The following is a 16,584-nucleotide window of genomic DNA, read 5'->3' as shown; positions in this document are numbered from 1 at the left end:
ACCTGATGGGCCAAATGGCCTAATTCCGATTCCCTATGCTCTGCAGCCTTAAGGTGTCAGGATTATTTTCCAAGGGTGCAGTAGAAGCCAAGTTTGATAAATACTTGACTCGACAGTCAATGGGACTGTGGGATACGTTTGACGGGCTGAATGGTATATGTTTGTTCCTATTTGCTGTGCCCTTGTTTCTGAAAAGAGTAAGTGATTTGCTGTGAGGTTAACACGCTTTAATATAAAAGGTGTCTCCCATTTCCATTTGAGATAACGTTGCTCCTTTTTGGATTGTGCGATCTGTGGCGTTCTCATCCCCCGGGAACAGTGAAGTTTGGGTCATTGAGGATATTCAAGGCTGACCTTGACTGACCTTTGATGGACAGAGGAGTCAATGTTTATTGGTAACAGACAGAAAAGGGGTATTCAGCTACAATCAGACCAGCCATGATGTTTCTAAACTGAGCAGCAAGTTGGAGGGGACGAATGGCCAACTGCTGCTCCTACCTCACTCGTTCTTCTGTCAATTCACCCTTCGAGGCTGTTACAGAGGGAGAGAATGATCCCATTGAGCCAGTCAGCATCGTGACAATACAGCAGGGGGTGGCCATAATGAACCTCCATGGGGTTAAACAGGAATAGAATGAAGTATTCAAATCATTTCAGTAAATTACACAGCACAGGAAGACGCCATATAAACACCCCAGGCTGTTACGCAGGAGCAGGGGCACCTTGGGCAGCCTCAGGAAATACAGAGAAGAGGTCATTACTCATTTTATTTTTGGCAATCTGTAACTAGTGGAATTCTTCAGGGATCTGTGTGAGGTCATCAACAAATTACAATCCACACCAATGAACTGGATGGAGAGGATGGAGCTCAGTTTGCTCATACATCAGGATAGTCAATCAATAAGATGTCAAATGGAGACAGAGCGTCTCCAATGAGACACAGACAGGGGGAGGGCAGCACGTCTGCAATGGGATACAGACAGGGGAAGACATAGCCTCTACAGTGGAATACCGACAGGGAAAGGGCAGACCGCCTACAATATGATACAACAGGGGGAGGGCAGAGCGTCTGCAATGGGATAGAGATGGGGGGAGGGCAGAGCGTATGCAATGTTACACTAACAGGGGAAGGACAGAGCGTCTACAATGGGATACAGAGACGGGAAGGGCAGAGCGTCTGCAGTGGGAGACAGACAGGGGGAGGGCAGAGTGTCTGCAATGGGACACAGAGAGGGGGAGGACAGAGCGTCTGCAATGGATACAGACAGGGGGAGGGCATAGCGTCTGCAATGGGATAGAGACAGGGGGAGGGCAAAGCATCTGCAATAGGACACAGAAAGGGGGAGGGCAGAGCATCTGCACTGGTACACAGACAGGGGGAGGACAGAGCATCTTCAATGGGATTCAGACTGGGGCAGGGCGGATCATCTGCATTGGGACACAGACAGGGAAGGGCAGAGCGTCTGCAATGGGATAGAGACAGGGGGAGGGCAGAGCATCTGCAATGGGACACAGACGGGAAAGGGCAGTGTGTCTGCAATGGGATACAGACAGGGGGAAGGCAGAACGTCTGCAGTGGGACACAGACGGGAAATGGCAGAGCATCTGCAATGGGTTACAGACAGGAGGAGGGCGGGTCCTCTGCAATGGGATACAGACAGGGGGAGGGCAGAGCATCTGCAATGGGATAGAGACAGGGGGAGGGCGGATCATCTTCAATTTGATACAGACAGGGAGAGGGCGGATCATCTGCATTGGGATGCAGACGGGGGAGGGGCAGAGAATCAAGCAATAGCATACAAGACAGAGGACAGTTTTGAGCAAACCTTCAGCAGAAAAAAAGTACATTTCTGTGATGGGAATTTTCTGTTTTGGGGAAAAGACAAAACAGCAGAAAATTATTTAAATGCAAGGAGAATGCAGAACAGAGTGGTACAGAGGGATCTGTGTGTCTTAGTACATGTATCACATCAAATTAACCTGAAGATGCAGCTGGTGATTTGGAAGGTAAATGGAATTATTCTGTTCCGTGCAAGGGGTGTTGTGTTTGATCTTAGTGATGATTTTTTGCATCAGTACAGGGCATTGCTGAGATCACATCTGATGTATTATGTGTCGTTACAATTGCCTTAACTGATAAAAACAAAATTGCTTTCGAAACGTTTCATAGATTTTTCTCTTTACTCATTCTTGGGATGAAGGCCTTATGTTACGAAGAAGGAACAGTTCGACCTGAGAATGAGAGATGTTTTATTGACCATATAACATCTTGAGAAGAGTGTAGTTGGTGAATACCGGATGGATATTTCTTCTTATGTGGGAGAATAAAATTGGGAAAATAATTTAAGAACAAGTCAGGTTCAAAGGAAAGGTCATTGGACCGAAAAATTGAATTCTGATTTCTCTTCATAACTGATGCCAGACAGGCTGAGCTTTTTCTGCAATTTCTGTATTTGTTTAAGAATAAAACATATTCATCTTAACACAAATATTGTGAAGTCATCAAACGCTTATGTTTATATTATGCAGGCACATATTAACAGATCTTCAAAACAAGTAGGGCCATTTATTGTTAATGAATTGATTCGGTGTATGACAACAGCAATAATGCACTGACCTGGAGTCGAGAATGTAATGGAGCCATATAGTTCAGACAATATTCAAGGAGAGCTCACATGGTCCCATTTGGGGCCTGATAACATTAGTGATTTAACTTACAGATAGAAAAATGTAGCCTATCTGTGAACGAACAGCCTATTGCTCACTTTCTCCCTCCCTGCCGCTCAGCACAGCAATGTGTGGGAGTGAAAAAAAGCCTAGTCGCCTTTTCTACTCATGGAGGATTCCTGATGATGATTCATTGGAATCTCCCCACTACCTGAAGCAAAGCAATTCAGCCAAATCCAACTGTTTCAGGAAGAAATCCCATTGTCAGAAGGTTATGCGTGACAAATAACTTCAGAAGTAATTATTCAGACTCGATATGTGAGGGGATCAGACAAGAGATTGTATGGCTGCAAATGGGAATCCAAGATGATGTATAGCATTCTCCGTGCCAGGGTTCAGGATGTCTCATACCGGCTGCAGAACGTTCTCACCGGGGTGGGGGAGCAGCCAGAAGTCATTGTGCACATTGGTGCAAATGACACAGGTAGAAGTAGTGATGAGGTCATGCAGAGTGATTATAGAGAGCGAGGAAAAAGAATAAAAGACAGGACCACGACAGTGGTAATATCCGGTTTATAAAACATAGAAGAACATAGAACACAGAAGAATACAGCGCAGTACAGGCCCTTCGGCCCTCGATGTTGCGCCGATCAAAGCCCACTTAACCTACACTAACCCACTATCCTCCATATACCTATCCAATGCCCGCTTAAATACCCATAAAGAGGGAGAGTCCACTACTGCTACTGACAGGGCATTCCATGCACTTACGACTCGCTGAGTGAAGAACCTACCCCTAACATCAGTCCTATATCTACCCCCCCTTAATTTAAAGCTATGCCCCCTTGTAATAGCTGACTCCATACGTGGAAAAAGGTTCTCACTGTCAACCCTATCTAACCCCCTAATCATCTTGTACACCTCTATCTTGTACACCTTCTTTTCTCCAATGAAAACAACCCCAAGTGCCTCAGCCTTTCCTCATAGGATCTTCCTACCATACCAGGCAACATCCTGGTAAACTTCCTCTGCACCCGTTCCAGTGCCTCCACATCCTTCCTCTAGTATGGGGACCAAAACTGCACACAATATTCCAGATGCGGCCGCACCAGAGTCTTATACAACTGCAGCATGACCTCAGGACTCCGGAACTCAATTCCTCTACCAATAAAAGCCAGTACGCCATATGCCTTCTTCACTGCACTATTTACCTGGGTGGCAACTTTCAGAGATCTGTGTACATGGACACCAAGATCCCTCTGCTCTTCCACACTACCAAGTAGTCTACCATTAGCCCAGTAATCCATCTTTTTATTACTCTTACCAAAGTGAATCACCTCACACTTAGCTACATTGAACTCCATTTGCCACCTTTCTGCCCAGCTCTGCAGCTTCTCTATATCCCGCTGTAACCTGCCATATCCTTCCTCACTGTCTACAACTCCTCCGACTTTCGTATCATCCGCAAACTTGCTCACCCAACCTTCTAACCCTTCCTCCAGGTCATTTATAAAAATGACAAACAGCAATGGTCCCAAAACCGATCCTTGCGGAACACCGCTAGTGACGGCACTCCAAGATGAAACTTTGCCATCAACTACTACCCTCTGTCTTCTTCCAGCCAGCCAATTCCTAATCCAAACCTCCAACTCACCCTCAATGCCATATCTCTGTATTTTCTGCAGTAGCCTACCATGGGGGACCTTATCAAACGCCTTACTAAAATCCATATATACCACATCTACCGCTTTCCCCTCATCTACCTCCTTAGTCATCTTCTCAAAGAATTCAATAAGGTTTGTGAGGCACGACCTGCCCTTCACAAAACCATGCTGACTATCCTTGATCACATCATTCTTATCCAGATGTGCATAAATCCTATCCCTTACAATTCTCTCTAAGACTTTGCCCACAACAGAAGTGAGACTCACTGACCTATAGTTACTAGGATTATCCCTACTCCCCTTCTTGAACAAGGGAACTACGTTTGCTAGCCTCCAGTCCTCTGGCACTACTCCTGTAGACAAAGACGACACAAAAATCAAGGCCAATGGCTCTGCAATCTCCTCCCTTGCTTCCCAGAGAATCCTAGGATAAATGCCATCAGGCCCAGGGGACTTATCTATTTTCACCCTTGCCAGTATTTCCAACACCTCTTCTCTACATATCTCAAAGCCATCCATTCTACTTATTCGTGCCTCAGTATTCATATCGACAACAATGTCCTGTTCCTGAGTGAATACTGACGAAAAGTATTCATTCAGTGCCTCCCCAATCTCTTCAGCCTCCACACGCAACTTCCCATTACTATCCTTGATTGGACCGATTCCTTCCCTCGTCATTCTTTTATTCCTAACATACCTATAGAAAGCCTTGGGGTTTTCCCTAATCCTACCAACTAAGGACCTTTCATGTCCCCTCCTTGCTGCTCTTAGCTCTCTCTTCAGGTCCTTCCGGGCTACCTTATAACTCTCAATCGCCCCTATTGAACCTTCACGCCTCATCTTTACAAAGGTCGCCCTCTTCCATTTAACAAGGGATTCCAACTCCTTATTAAACCACGGCTCCCTCACACGACCCTTTCCTCCCTGCCTGGTAGGTACGTACTTATCAAGGACACTCAATAGTTGCTCCTTGAACAAGTTCCACATATCAATTACTTCCAGTGTTCCGTGCTAGTGAGGGTAAGAACAGGCGGACGTGGCAGAGGAATGCGTTGCTAAATAAATGGTACAGGAGGTAGGGATTCAGGGTTTTAGATCACTCTGATGTTTTGTGGGGCAGAGGTGACGTGTTCAGGAAGGACGGGTTGTACCTGAATTGGACGGGGACTAATATCCTGGCAGGCAGGTATGCTAGTGCAACAAGGGAGGGTTTCAACTAGATTGGCTGGCGTGGGGGGCGGCGTGGGATCCTCAACAGCAGGGATACAAGTGCGAGGCTGGAAGGAGGTACCGTAATCACAAACAGAAAAGTGCAGAGACAGGTTCGGCAGGAACACGACAGGGAGCAAGGAATGCCTGTTGGATTAAATTACATCTATCTCAATGTAAGATGGCTGACAGGTAAGGCGGATGAACTCAGTGCGTGAAGAGGTACGTGGGACTGCGATATTATAGCCATTACAGAAACATGGCTAAGGGAGGGACAGGACTGGCAGCTTAATGCACCAAGGTACAGGTGCTTTATGCGAGACAGAGATGGTGGAAGGAGCTGTGGGGGGTTTCAGTTTTGATTAAGGCGAGTACCACAGCAGTAATCAGAGATAAAATAAATAATGGATAATCCATTGAGGATTTGTGGGGGAAGCTAAGAAATAAAAAGGGAATTATGATATTATTTGGGTTGTACTATAGGACCCCTAATAGTAAACGGGACTTAGAATAATTAAAATATGTAGAGAGATTGGGGAGACTTGCAGGGCCAATAGGATTGCCATAGTCGTAGATTTTAATTTTCCTAACATTGACTGAGAATTACATAGAATTAAGGATTGAGATGGGGTGTATCTATTAACTGTATTCAAAAATGTTTCCTCAAGCAGTATGTACAGGGAGCAATTCGGAAAGGGGTAAAGCTTGACCTACTCTAAGAAATAGGGCAGGACAGGTGACTGAGGTGACAATGGGGGAGCACGCTGGGACCAGTGACCCTAGATTTAAAATACTTATGGAGAAGGACAAAACTGGCCTGTGAGATCAATTTCTAAATGGGGGGAAAGTGAATGTTGATGGAATTAGACAGGAGCTTGTAGGGGTTGGTTGGAGGAATTTGATTAGAGGTGAAGGGTCCTCCGGCTAGTGGGAGGCCTTTAAAAGTGAAATGACTGGAGTTCAAGATCTATATGTTCTTGTGAGGGTAAAAGGCATGGTTGGCAGGAAGAGGGAATCCTGGATGGCAGGAGATATTGAGGTTTTGACAGGCAAAAAGGAGGTGTGGCTGAGGTCCATGCAGCTGCCATCAAGGGAATCCCTGGCGGTGTGCAGGGAATACAGGATTTTACCGAAGAGGGAAATCAGAAGGGCGAAAAGGGCGCACACGATAGCATTGTCTGAGAAGATTAGGGTGAATCCAAAGAGGTACTTTAAGTATATTAAAGTTAAATGAATAACTACATGAGAATATGACCCCTCAAGGTCCAAACTGGACATGCATGTCTCGAACCATAGGAGATGTGTGAGATTCTCAATGGATATTTCTCCTCTGTCTTTCCTATGGAGAAATACAAGAAGACTTGGGAGGTTAACAAAGGTCGTGGTGATATCTTGGGGTGAGTCAATATCACAGGAGAGGACTTGTTGGATGCATTAGAATGTATGAAGGTGGATAAATCTCCTTCTCCTAAACAGATGCATTCAAGAATACTGCAAGAGGCTCCAGAAGAAACTAAGGGGACCTGCGTGATATTTTTGCATCATCGTTAGCCGCAGGTTAGGTTCCAGAATATTGAAGTGTAGCAAACGTTGTGCCATTTTTCAAGAAGGGAAGAAAAGAAAAAAATTGGGAACTATAGACCGGGAAGCCTAACATCTGCAGTAGGTAGGTTACTTGAGAGGATTCTGAGGGATAAGATATGCACACGTTTGGAAAGACAGGGTTTGATGAGAAATAGTTTATTTTTTTCAATTTCCTACAGTACAGAAACAGGCCATTTGACCCAACAAGGCCACAACGACCCTCTGAATAGCAACCCACCAGGTCCCATGCCTCTAATCTATATTTATCCCTAACTAATGCAAATAAGGCGGTGGCCAATTCACCTGACTTGTACATCTTTGGATTGTGTTAGGAAAATGAAGCTCCCAGAGAAAACCCTCGCAACCTCAGGGAGAATGTGCAAACTCCAAAAGAGAGTCACCCGAGGGTGAAATCAAACGCGGATCCATGGCACTATGAGGAAGCAGTGCTAACCACTGAGCCACCATGCCACCCTTGCTTTTTTCAACGCAGTTCAATGACACAGGTACAAAATCTATTCTGTGTTGCTGGAAAAGTGCAGCAGGTCAGGCAGCATCCAAGGAGCAGGAGAATCGACTTTTGGCATGAGCCCTTCTTCAGGAATCATCCTGAAGCCCTTCCTGAAGAAGGGCTTATGCCCGAAAGGTCGCTTCTCCTGCTCCTTGGATGATGCCTGACCTGCTGCGCTTTTCCAGCGGCACATTTTCAGCTCTGAACTCCAGCACCTGCAGTCCTCATTTTCTCCACAAAATCTATTCTGCACGTTCGAATGCCACAAACCATGGATAATTTATTGTCCATTGAAAATGTCATCTTACTATTATTTATTATTGTTTGTTGTTATTTATTTTAATAATTATTGTTGATAGTTGTTTTTAGACTGGAACGATTGCATGACTTTGTGAGTTGTAGGTCATGCCTCACAAATTTGTTTCAGTTCTTTGATGAAGCGACCAGGAATGTTGATGAGGGTAGCGCAGTAGACATAGTATGTATGGTTTTCAGTAAGGCCTTGGACAAGATTACTCTTGATAGGTGGGTCTGGAAGGTTAGATTCGCATGGAATCCAGAGGGAGATGACAAATTGGATGCACAATTGGCTTGATGGTAGTAAACAGAGGGTTATAGGGAACGATGCTGTCTGACTGGAGGCCTGTAACACATGAAATGCCTCAAGGGTCAGTGCTGGGCCCATTGTTGCTTATTATCTATTTCAATGATATTCTTTAGAATGTATAAGGCATGATTAGTAAAATTGAAGGTGACACTAAAATTGGTGGTATTATGGACCAACAGCGCATGTTCAATTCCCCACACAAACAGAGGTTGCCACGAAGGGCACACCCACTCAACATCATCCTGTCACCCGAGTTGTGATGACCCTTAAGATAAACCATAATTTGTGGTCTCACTAACGAGAAAGTGGTCCTTTGGGACTCTATTCTATCCATGTTAATATTTTAATTTTTTCAAAAATATTTTTATTCAGAGAAAATCTTTTTAATGCTTCGATGAACGAATAAGTACCCAACTCAAAAAACAATGCAAATTGAACACAATTACACCCATGTGCATGTACATAAAGAAAAGGTAAATCAACGGACCGAAGAAAAATAAAAAAAATAAAAAAATCGAATAGTAGAACTCAGTGTAATAAAAACTATAGCTCTCAACCTTCAAGAGCATTAACTAATACAAGTTCATTTGTTCGTAATTCCTCCTCTCTGGACATTAGATTCATTAGTCAAGTTCGTCATAGCTATATACAAGTCCTTATTAGAATGACAGATCAGCCTGTACCTTGGTAATACAAAAAGGGCTGCCATGTCTTATAAAAATCCTCTATTTTATGGTGCAACATACCTTTTAAAAAGTCCAAAGGGCTATGCTCCATGACGAGGTTATGACAAACCAATAGACCCAGGGGGTGTTCAGACACCGAATGCAACAGAACTTTTTTTCTGAACTCAGAGAGTGAGGGTATTGAAGTATTTTTTCTTATGCACATCTGAGTAAGGTAGACTGGGCAGGCCCAGGAAAAGGGAAACCTGATCCATCTCCAATTCGGTCCGCAAGATCCTCTCCATCCCAGCGAGCACACCGCTCCTATAGCGCCGGTGGAAGTTCAACAAGCAATGAGTAAGAGTGTCCATAGTCATTTTGTATTTAAGACATACTCCATCTTGAATTTTGAGAGAGTGTCTGGGGCCAGACAGACTCTATGAAGAATCTTCAACTACATGGCAAGAGTCTTCTTGCAGATTGAAATCCTTCTTGCATTTACACAAATATCCTCCCCTATGTCCAAAGAGATCTGAATCCCCAACTCTCTTTGTAGACCTCAGAAAGTCACAATATCTCGTCTGAGAGGTCACTCTCCAACAAATGATAAAGGGTACTGACAGAGAGTGTGTTCTTAGCAATAAGCACCCTCTTCTCTGTATCGGATCTGTACGGGTCTGTTAAAAGTGTGGTTCTTTCTGAATAACATCTCTGATCTGATAAAAAGAAAACAGAAGAGATCTCTACTCGGTCGTCCATAGTTACGACTTATTTGATCAAAGGACATCCTTGTTTCTACCTCAGATAAACAATCAAAGGAAGATACACGCACGAGTTGTCCATAGTTTAAGCATGGAATCCAGTATTCCCCGTCGGAAACATGGTACACCACGCTTTGGGGTAAGAAATGAGGTTTGGCTATGTTGCCCTCTATCGAACACATTGCCCTCCCTACTTTAAAGTTGTTGATATTTATTGGGAAATGGTAATACTTCGTAACTGTCCTCATTTTGTCTATGAATAGCAGACTAATAAGGGAGCACTTTGCCTGAGAAGCTTCAATATCTAACCATATTGACACCGAGGCCTCATTAACATCAGGTAAAGAAGAGCTTAATTGATAGCTCATAACATCCTGGAGATCTACTCCCCACAAACTGTGGGGTTGTTGTAATTTGGTTTTTTTTATAAGGGGTCGCTTATGGTGACAAATCAGAGCTACATCATCCATTTAATCTCCTAAATATCTGTCTGAGAAACATCAAAGAAAGCATTCACACGGGGTATAGCAAACAAGGGAGGGAATTCATGTTAATAAGAGCTATCTGACCCAGCCAGGATATTGGAAGTATTCAAAGATCTTGTTTAATTTTGTCAAACATATGGACAAATCACACTTTAAATATAAGTCCAAAGATAGGATTAATGAATATACCCAAATAGGGAACATCCCCATTACCCCCTGGGACCATTGAAAAGGAAATCAGGATTCTCCCACGGCATCAGGTGTTTCCCTGAGTTTGCCCAGAGGCATGGCCTCTGACTTCGTAAAATCAATATTATAGCCGGAAAAGGCACCAAACGAACTGATGCATTGCATGAGGTGAGGTACCAAAACTGTGGGATTTAACAAAAATGTAAGACCATCATCTGCAGACAATGTAATCTTACGTGACTTCTATCCCACTTCTGTGGCAGATATGTTTGGGTCCCTGCAGATGGCCTTCACCAGTGGCTCCATCACCATCGTAAACAACACTGGCGTAAACAACATTGTCGACTGCCTCTAGAAATATTAATTTTACAGGATCGCACACAGAGGGTCATTTTCAAGGACCCTCACCCACTTGATAAAAACTTTGCCGAGACCAAACCATTCTAACGTATAGAAGAGATACAGCTACTCAACCCAAGCAAACGTCTTCTCTGCATCTAAAGAGATCATTAATACCTGCATAATTTCCTGTTGACACGCTTGGATCATATTGAGTAATCTTCTAACATTGTTGGAATATCTGCAGCCTTTTCTCAGCCGGTATGGTATACTTTGACAATGGAAGGATAAATAGTTTCCATCCTCAATTTAAGGGACTCAGACAGAATTTTGAAATCAACATTTAGATGTGAGATAGGCCTATAGGAAGCACAATCTTTCGGTGTCTTCCTTTTCTTCAGAATAAGAGAGATATGAGCCTCTCTTAAGGATGGTGGGATGCAGTCGTGACTGTGTGAGCGACGAACATAGTAAACATCAGATCTGACAACAGGTTTATAAATTCCTCATAAAGCTCACGTGGACATCCGTCAGGACCGGGTGCCTTTCCGCCCGGAAGCTGCTTTACACCCTCCAGCACCGACAATGGTGAATGAAGGCAAGACGCTTATTTGGGGGTTACCCCTGGAAGGTCCAAGTTCTTGAAGAAAGATTCCATCTAAATCCATCTATCCCCATAATGCTTAGTCTGATATAATTCGGAAAAAAATCTCCGAAATGCTGCTTTAATCTTTATGGGATCATAGGAAAGGGTCCCAGTACCTTCCCGAGTTGAGGTAATGGCTTTGGGGTTCTCTTTTTCATCGCAAGATAGGCTAACTACTTGCCCGGTTTATCACCATGCTCAAACAGCCTTTGCTTTGCAAAAGTAAGTACCTTCTTGACTGTCTGTTTGAGCGTGGAATTCACTGCAGACAGAAGCGTTGTGATCCTCTGCAGCCTAGCCACTGAGGGTCTATCAAAGTATGCCCTCTCGGCTGCCTTTAACCGTGCTTGGAGCAAGTGTTCCTGCTCCAGCTTCTGCTGCATCCTAAGGAATAATTATTCCTTTGGCATAAGCCTTAGCAATTTTCCATAGAATGGATGGGTTACTGGTTGAATCTAAATTAATGGCTAAGAAAGATCTGAATTCATTACAGAAATACTCAATGTACTTACTATCCTTAAGAATAAAGGGATTCGCCAGTGTCTCGAACCTGCTATATTGCCCTTCATCTTAACCAATAAGTATACTGCTGCATTGTCACAAATGGTAATATTCCCAATTGTACAGAACACCACTGAATCGAAGACTGCTGCAAGGTGAGGAAGACATCAACACTAGTGTGGCATTTCTTTGGTTTAAATAAGAAAGTAAAATCCCTATTTATGAGGTGGATCTGCCTCCAAACATCCACCAGCCCCAGTTCCACACAAAAATTCACTAATTGCTTAGATTGGAAAGATGGTACTGGGAGCTTTGGGGCATGCTGTCCGCCATGGGTGCAAAAGACAATTGAAATCTCCTCCTACGATAATGTACTACGAAGAAAGATTGCTTAATTTGGAAAATGCATCGATCAGGAATTTATGGCAGTGAGCCAGGGAGCAATAAACATTCAAACTACTGCTTTCTTCCACATATATCTTCGAGGATTATGATCCTCCCGTGGGTGTCTAATACAATCTACTAATTTAAATGAAAGATTCTTCCTCACCAGTATGGCTTCTCTCCTATTCCTAGTGTTAAAAGACGAGAAATAAACCCGATCAAATCCACCTTGCTGTAATGTCAAATGTTCCTTGTTATCAAAGTGCATCTCTGCAATACGACAATATCCACCCTCTCCTTTTTCTTAACTGGCGAATGGCTCCCCTTAATGTTCCAGATACACCATTTAAGCATGACATTAGCCATTACACACTGAAACAAAATTTGAACTCCAGAGAGGAAGAACTCGAATTACAAATTACTGAGCACCAATGAAAAAAGAATCATAGAGCTTAAAAACATACAAACTAATGCTACTACAACTAACAAGCTCTCAAAACGTTCCAAAACTAAATACATTCTAAAACAAAAAAAAATACAAAGTGCCAGTGGCACTCAGGAGGGGCATTTACCCCCTGCTGACTTGGGGCATTTGCATGTCACAAATCCCTATCTTCTGCCCCATTATCAATACTGCATCCAGGGCAATTAATCACAAACATCGGGACAGAACTGCCCTTAGGTAGGTATTCAGTCATCACGATCACCTTCATAACTCTCTCCAGCTTGAGCCGAACCCGACACACAAACTAATCAAGAGAAAAACGAGTAGTATTACTAATGAAGAAGTTAAAAGTGTGTACTCTACCCACCCCCGACTATAATTTAACACTGCTTAATACCAGAAACGGTCAACAAACTTTCTTTTTAAAAAGGGAAACAAGGTTATCGCTTTCCATTAACGCATCCAGCCTACTTTAAAGTGTCCACAAAGTTTTCGCATCTTCTGGAGAGTTAGTGGATCTATTGAAAGATCCACTAGTGCATACAGAGAACCGCTGAGTCCATTAAGGAATATTGAATCTCAAGTTACCTTAATCTTCTCTTGATATCATAAAAAGATTTCCTTTTCTGAATCACTGCCGCTGAAAAGACCTGGAAGAACATAATCCTGGAGGCCTCTTCGGGTCTCTTCCCTGTGTTCTGGAAGCTTCCATAAGTCTTTGTTTGTCCCTGCAACAATGTAATCGCACAAGGACAGGGTGAGGGCGTTGGACTGAGCCTGACCTGCGCACCGTAACCCGATGAACTGTCTCACTCTTCACCCATCCCTCTTCAGCTTCGAAGTGAAGGAATCTCTGCAGCCAGTTCTCTCAAAGAAAAACTCACTGACTGATCACCTTTTGTCCGGTCCAGCAGACGGATGATATGAACACTCTTCATCCTGCCCCTTCTCTCGAGGTCGTCACCTTGTTTAGTTAAGGTACGGACCGATTTTTCAAGGGTCTGCTCCTTACAGAAATCGATCACAGTCTCTGCATCTGCAGTTTGGTTCTCGACCTCATCTGTTCTGTTTCCAAGGCTTTCAAGTTGCTGTTCATGTTTTTGGAGCTGAGAGTGGTTCTATCTTCCTGCTGAGTGTTTCTTCAATCACGTTTTCAATCATTTCCTGTAACTTGGTGAACTCGGTGACCAGGTCCTGATGAGTAACTGTGTCTATTGAATGAGCAGAGGGTGTTACAGGTGCCGCCACAGGCATGCTGAAAGCTTCTGACGGGTGCGCTGTGTTCTGATGTTCCATTCAGCCCTCCGGACCTGCTACAAACAGGCAGATCGAAACCACGCCGATGGTTAGGTGTTGTTTTGGAAATGCACTTGGAAATTGCAGGCTTGGTCAGGAAGTGGCACGCAGCCGTAATCCCTTTTTCCATGCTTCCCCACTCTGTAATTTCTGCTCTGGAATTGCTTTGAATGCAGTTCCCATATCCCATCCAGGGTTAACTCAGGCAAATTTTCTCCTCTCCCGAATGCAACATAGTACAACACGACTTCCAGGAAAACAATCAATTACTTTCCAAAAGCATGACATAAAAAAACTAAGAAGTAGGAACATGAGACGGCTATTCGGCCCCTTGAGACTGGATTGTCATTCAATGAGAACATGGCTGATCTATTTCCGGGCTCAACTCCACTTTCCTACTCAATTTCCTGCATCCCTCCACAACTTCCTGGGTTAGGGAATTCCAGACATTCAATACCTACTGAGAGAATGCATCATTTTTCACCTCAGATTAAAATCGATGTCCCTTATTCAGTATCTACCACCTCGAGTTCGAGACTCAGGGGAAACACCTTCTCAGCATCTACCTTGTCAACCCCCTCTGTATCTTGTACATTTCAGTAATATCACCCTCATTCATTTCAACCACAATGAATAATCTCCTCACCATTTTAAATGTATTCAATAATTCAACCCTTCCATCTCAGGAAGCCGCCCCATGAACCAAACTAGTTACTTGCTGCATCAGCATGCAGACGTTACGTTTCGTACTCAGGAACACTCCAATCTCTTTGTACTACTCCTGTTTTGGGAATCCTCTTCATTAAATAGCAGCCTGCATTTTGGTTCTCAAAGTCATCCACAAACTCCAATGTATATTGCACTCAGCTCCCGCCGTCAGGCTATCAGTATAGATTGTACATAACTGATGCCATTAGCCTGATAATTGTGGTAATCCAGTAGATACGTCTTTACCATAAAGATCCATTAATCCTGACTCTCTGATTTCTATGTGTTAAGCAACCATTATGCAAATATATTATTCATCATACTACAAGCATCTGTCTTGTGTCGGAACGTTTATTTTGCGATACCTTGTGAAAACTTTCTGGAAAGCCTCATGTTGACCAGTGGCCTTTATCAAATCTGCTTGTCAATTTCTCAGGGATTCCTGATGAAAGGCTCCTGCCCGAAACATTGACTTTCCTGCTCCTCGGATGCTGCCTGACATGCTGTGCTTTTCCAGCATGACTCTAATCTTGACATTTTCAGGGGTCTCCAAAACAGAATTTGTATGATTTTACAGAGCAAAAATAGTTTCCCGTTCACAAAACCATGCCAACTCTGCATTAAGCTTTTCTAACTGCCCTGCAATGCCTTCCTTAATAACAGGCTCTAGCAGATTCCCAGCAATAATAGTTAAGCTAAATTGTTCCTGCGTTCTGTCTCATTCCTTTCTTGAAGGCAGGCACCACATTGGAGGTTCTCCAGTTTCACTAGAACACTCCTGGAATCCAAATTTCTATGGAATATTTCACACAATGCCGCTAGTCACTGTGTGACCACTTCTTTTAAAATTAACTACGAATTACTGCTCACCTGCCTACCCTTATTCTTATCTGTTAGGTAAATACCTTATTCCTTTTGTTAGAGACAGTTCAATAACTTCCCTCCTGTTACCATTTTGTTTTACCATTGACATGGTTACAGTACTTTCCTCATGAGGAGTGATTTAAAATACTAGTGTAAATTATCTGCCTGTTCCCTGTGGCCAGTTCTCCAGTCACACCCTCCTAATGGCCTCAATGTACTTTCCTCACTTCACTTCCCCCTCAGCTCACACACACATCTTCAAGCTTTTTTTATGTTGACAGAAAAGCTCATGATGTTTGTTTTAATATTTCTTACCAATTTATTACATCATATCTTTTCGTACATTTTCCTCAGTTTCTACATCCATACAGTCATATCGTGCACAAACAGACCCTTTGGTTCAACATGTCCATGCTGACCAGGTTTTCTAAATTATACTAATCCCATCTGCTTGCTCATGGCCCAAATGCCTCTAAAGTTTTCCCATTCATATGTTGGTCCAAATGTCTTTGAAATATTGTGGCTGTACTTGCATCTCCCACTGTCCCTCTGGCAGTTCATTCCATAATACATCACACTCTGTGTAAAAAAAGTTGTCCCTTTGTCCCTTTCAAGTTTCCCTCCTTCCACTTTAAAGCTATGCATCTGTGTTTGAACTCCCCAATCCTACAGAAAAGACCTTCGCTGTTCACTCTATCCATGCCTCCCATGATATTATAAACTTCTAGAATGCCACCCTTCAAACTCGTACACTCCATCTGATACTAACTTCAAGATCAAATGTTTAACAATAAGCACTGTAAATCTGAAAGAATATTAAAAATTAAAGGTGTCGAAAACAGCTCAAACTTCATACTGTTAGTTTTGCTCTATGTTACAAAACTAAGGCAGCACGAAACTCTTACTCGTGCCAATAAGAGCTCAAGCACCTGAATTCCATAGTGTGAAGGCAGTGATGATGTATACTATGAAAATGTATAGATCTAGATCTATTTAATACCATATGGTCAAATTCTCCCTCATGTTCTCCCTATGGCCTTGTGTGGTTGTGTCTTCTTC

Source organism: Chiloscyllium punctatum, chromosome 4, assembly GCF_047496795.1.
Source record: "Chiloscyllium punctatum isolate Juve2018m chromosome 4, sChiPun1.3, whole genome shotgun sequence".
In the NCBI taxonomy this organism is placed as follows: Eukaryota; Metazoa; Chordata; class Chondrichthyes; order Orectolobiformes; family Hemiscylliidae; genus Chiloscyllium; species Chiloscyllium punctatum.
Note: the sequence above shows the minus strand (reverse complement) of the source record.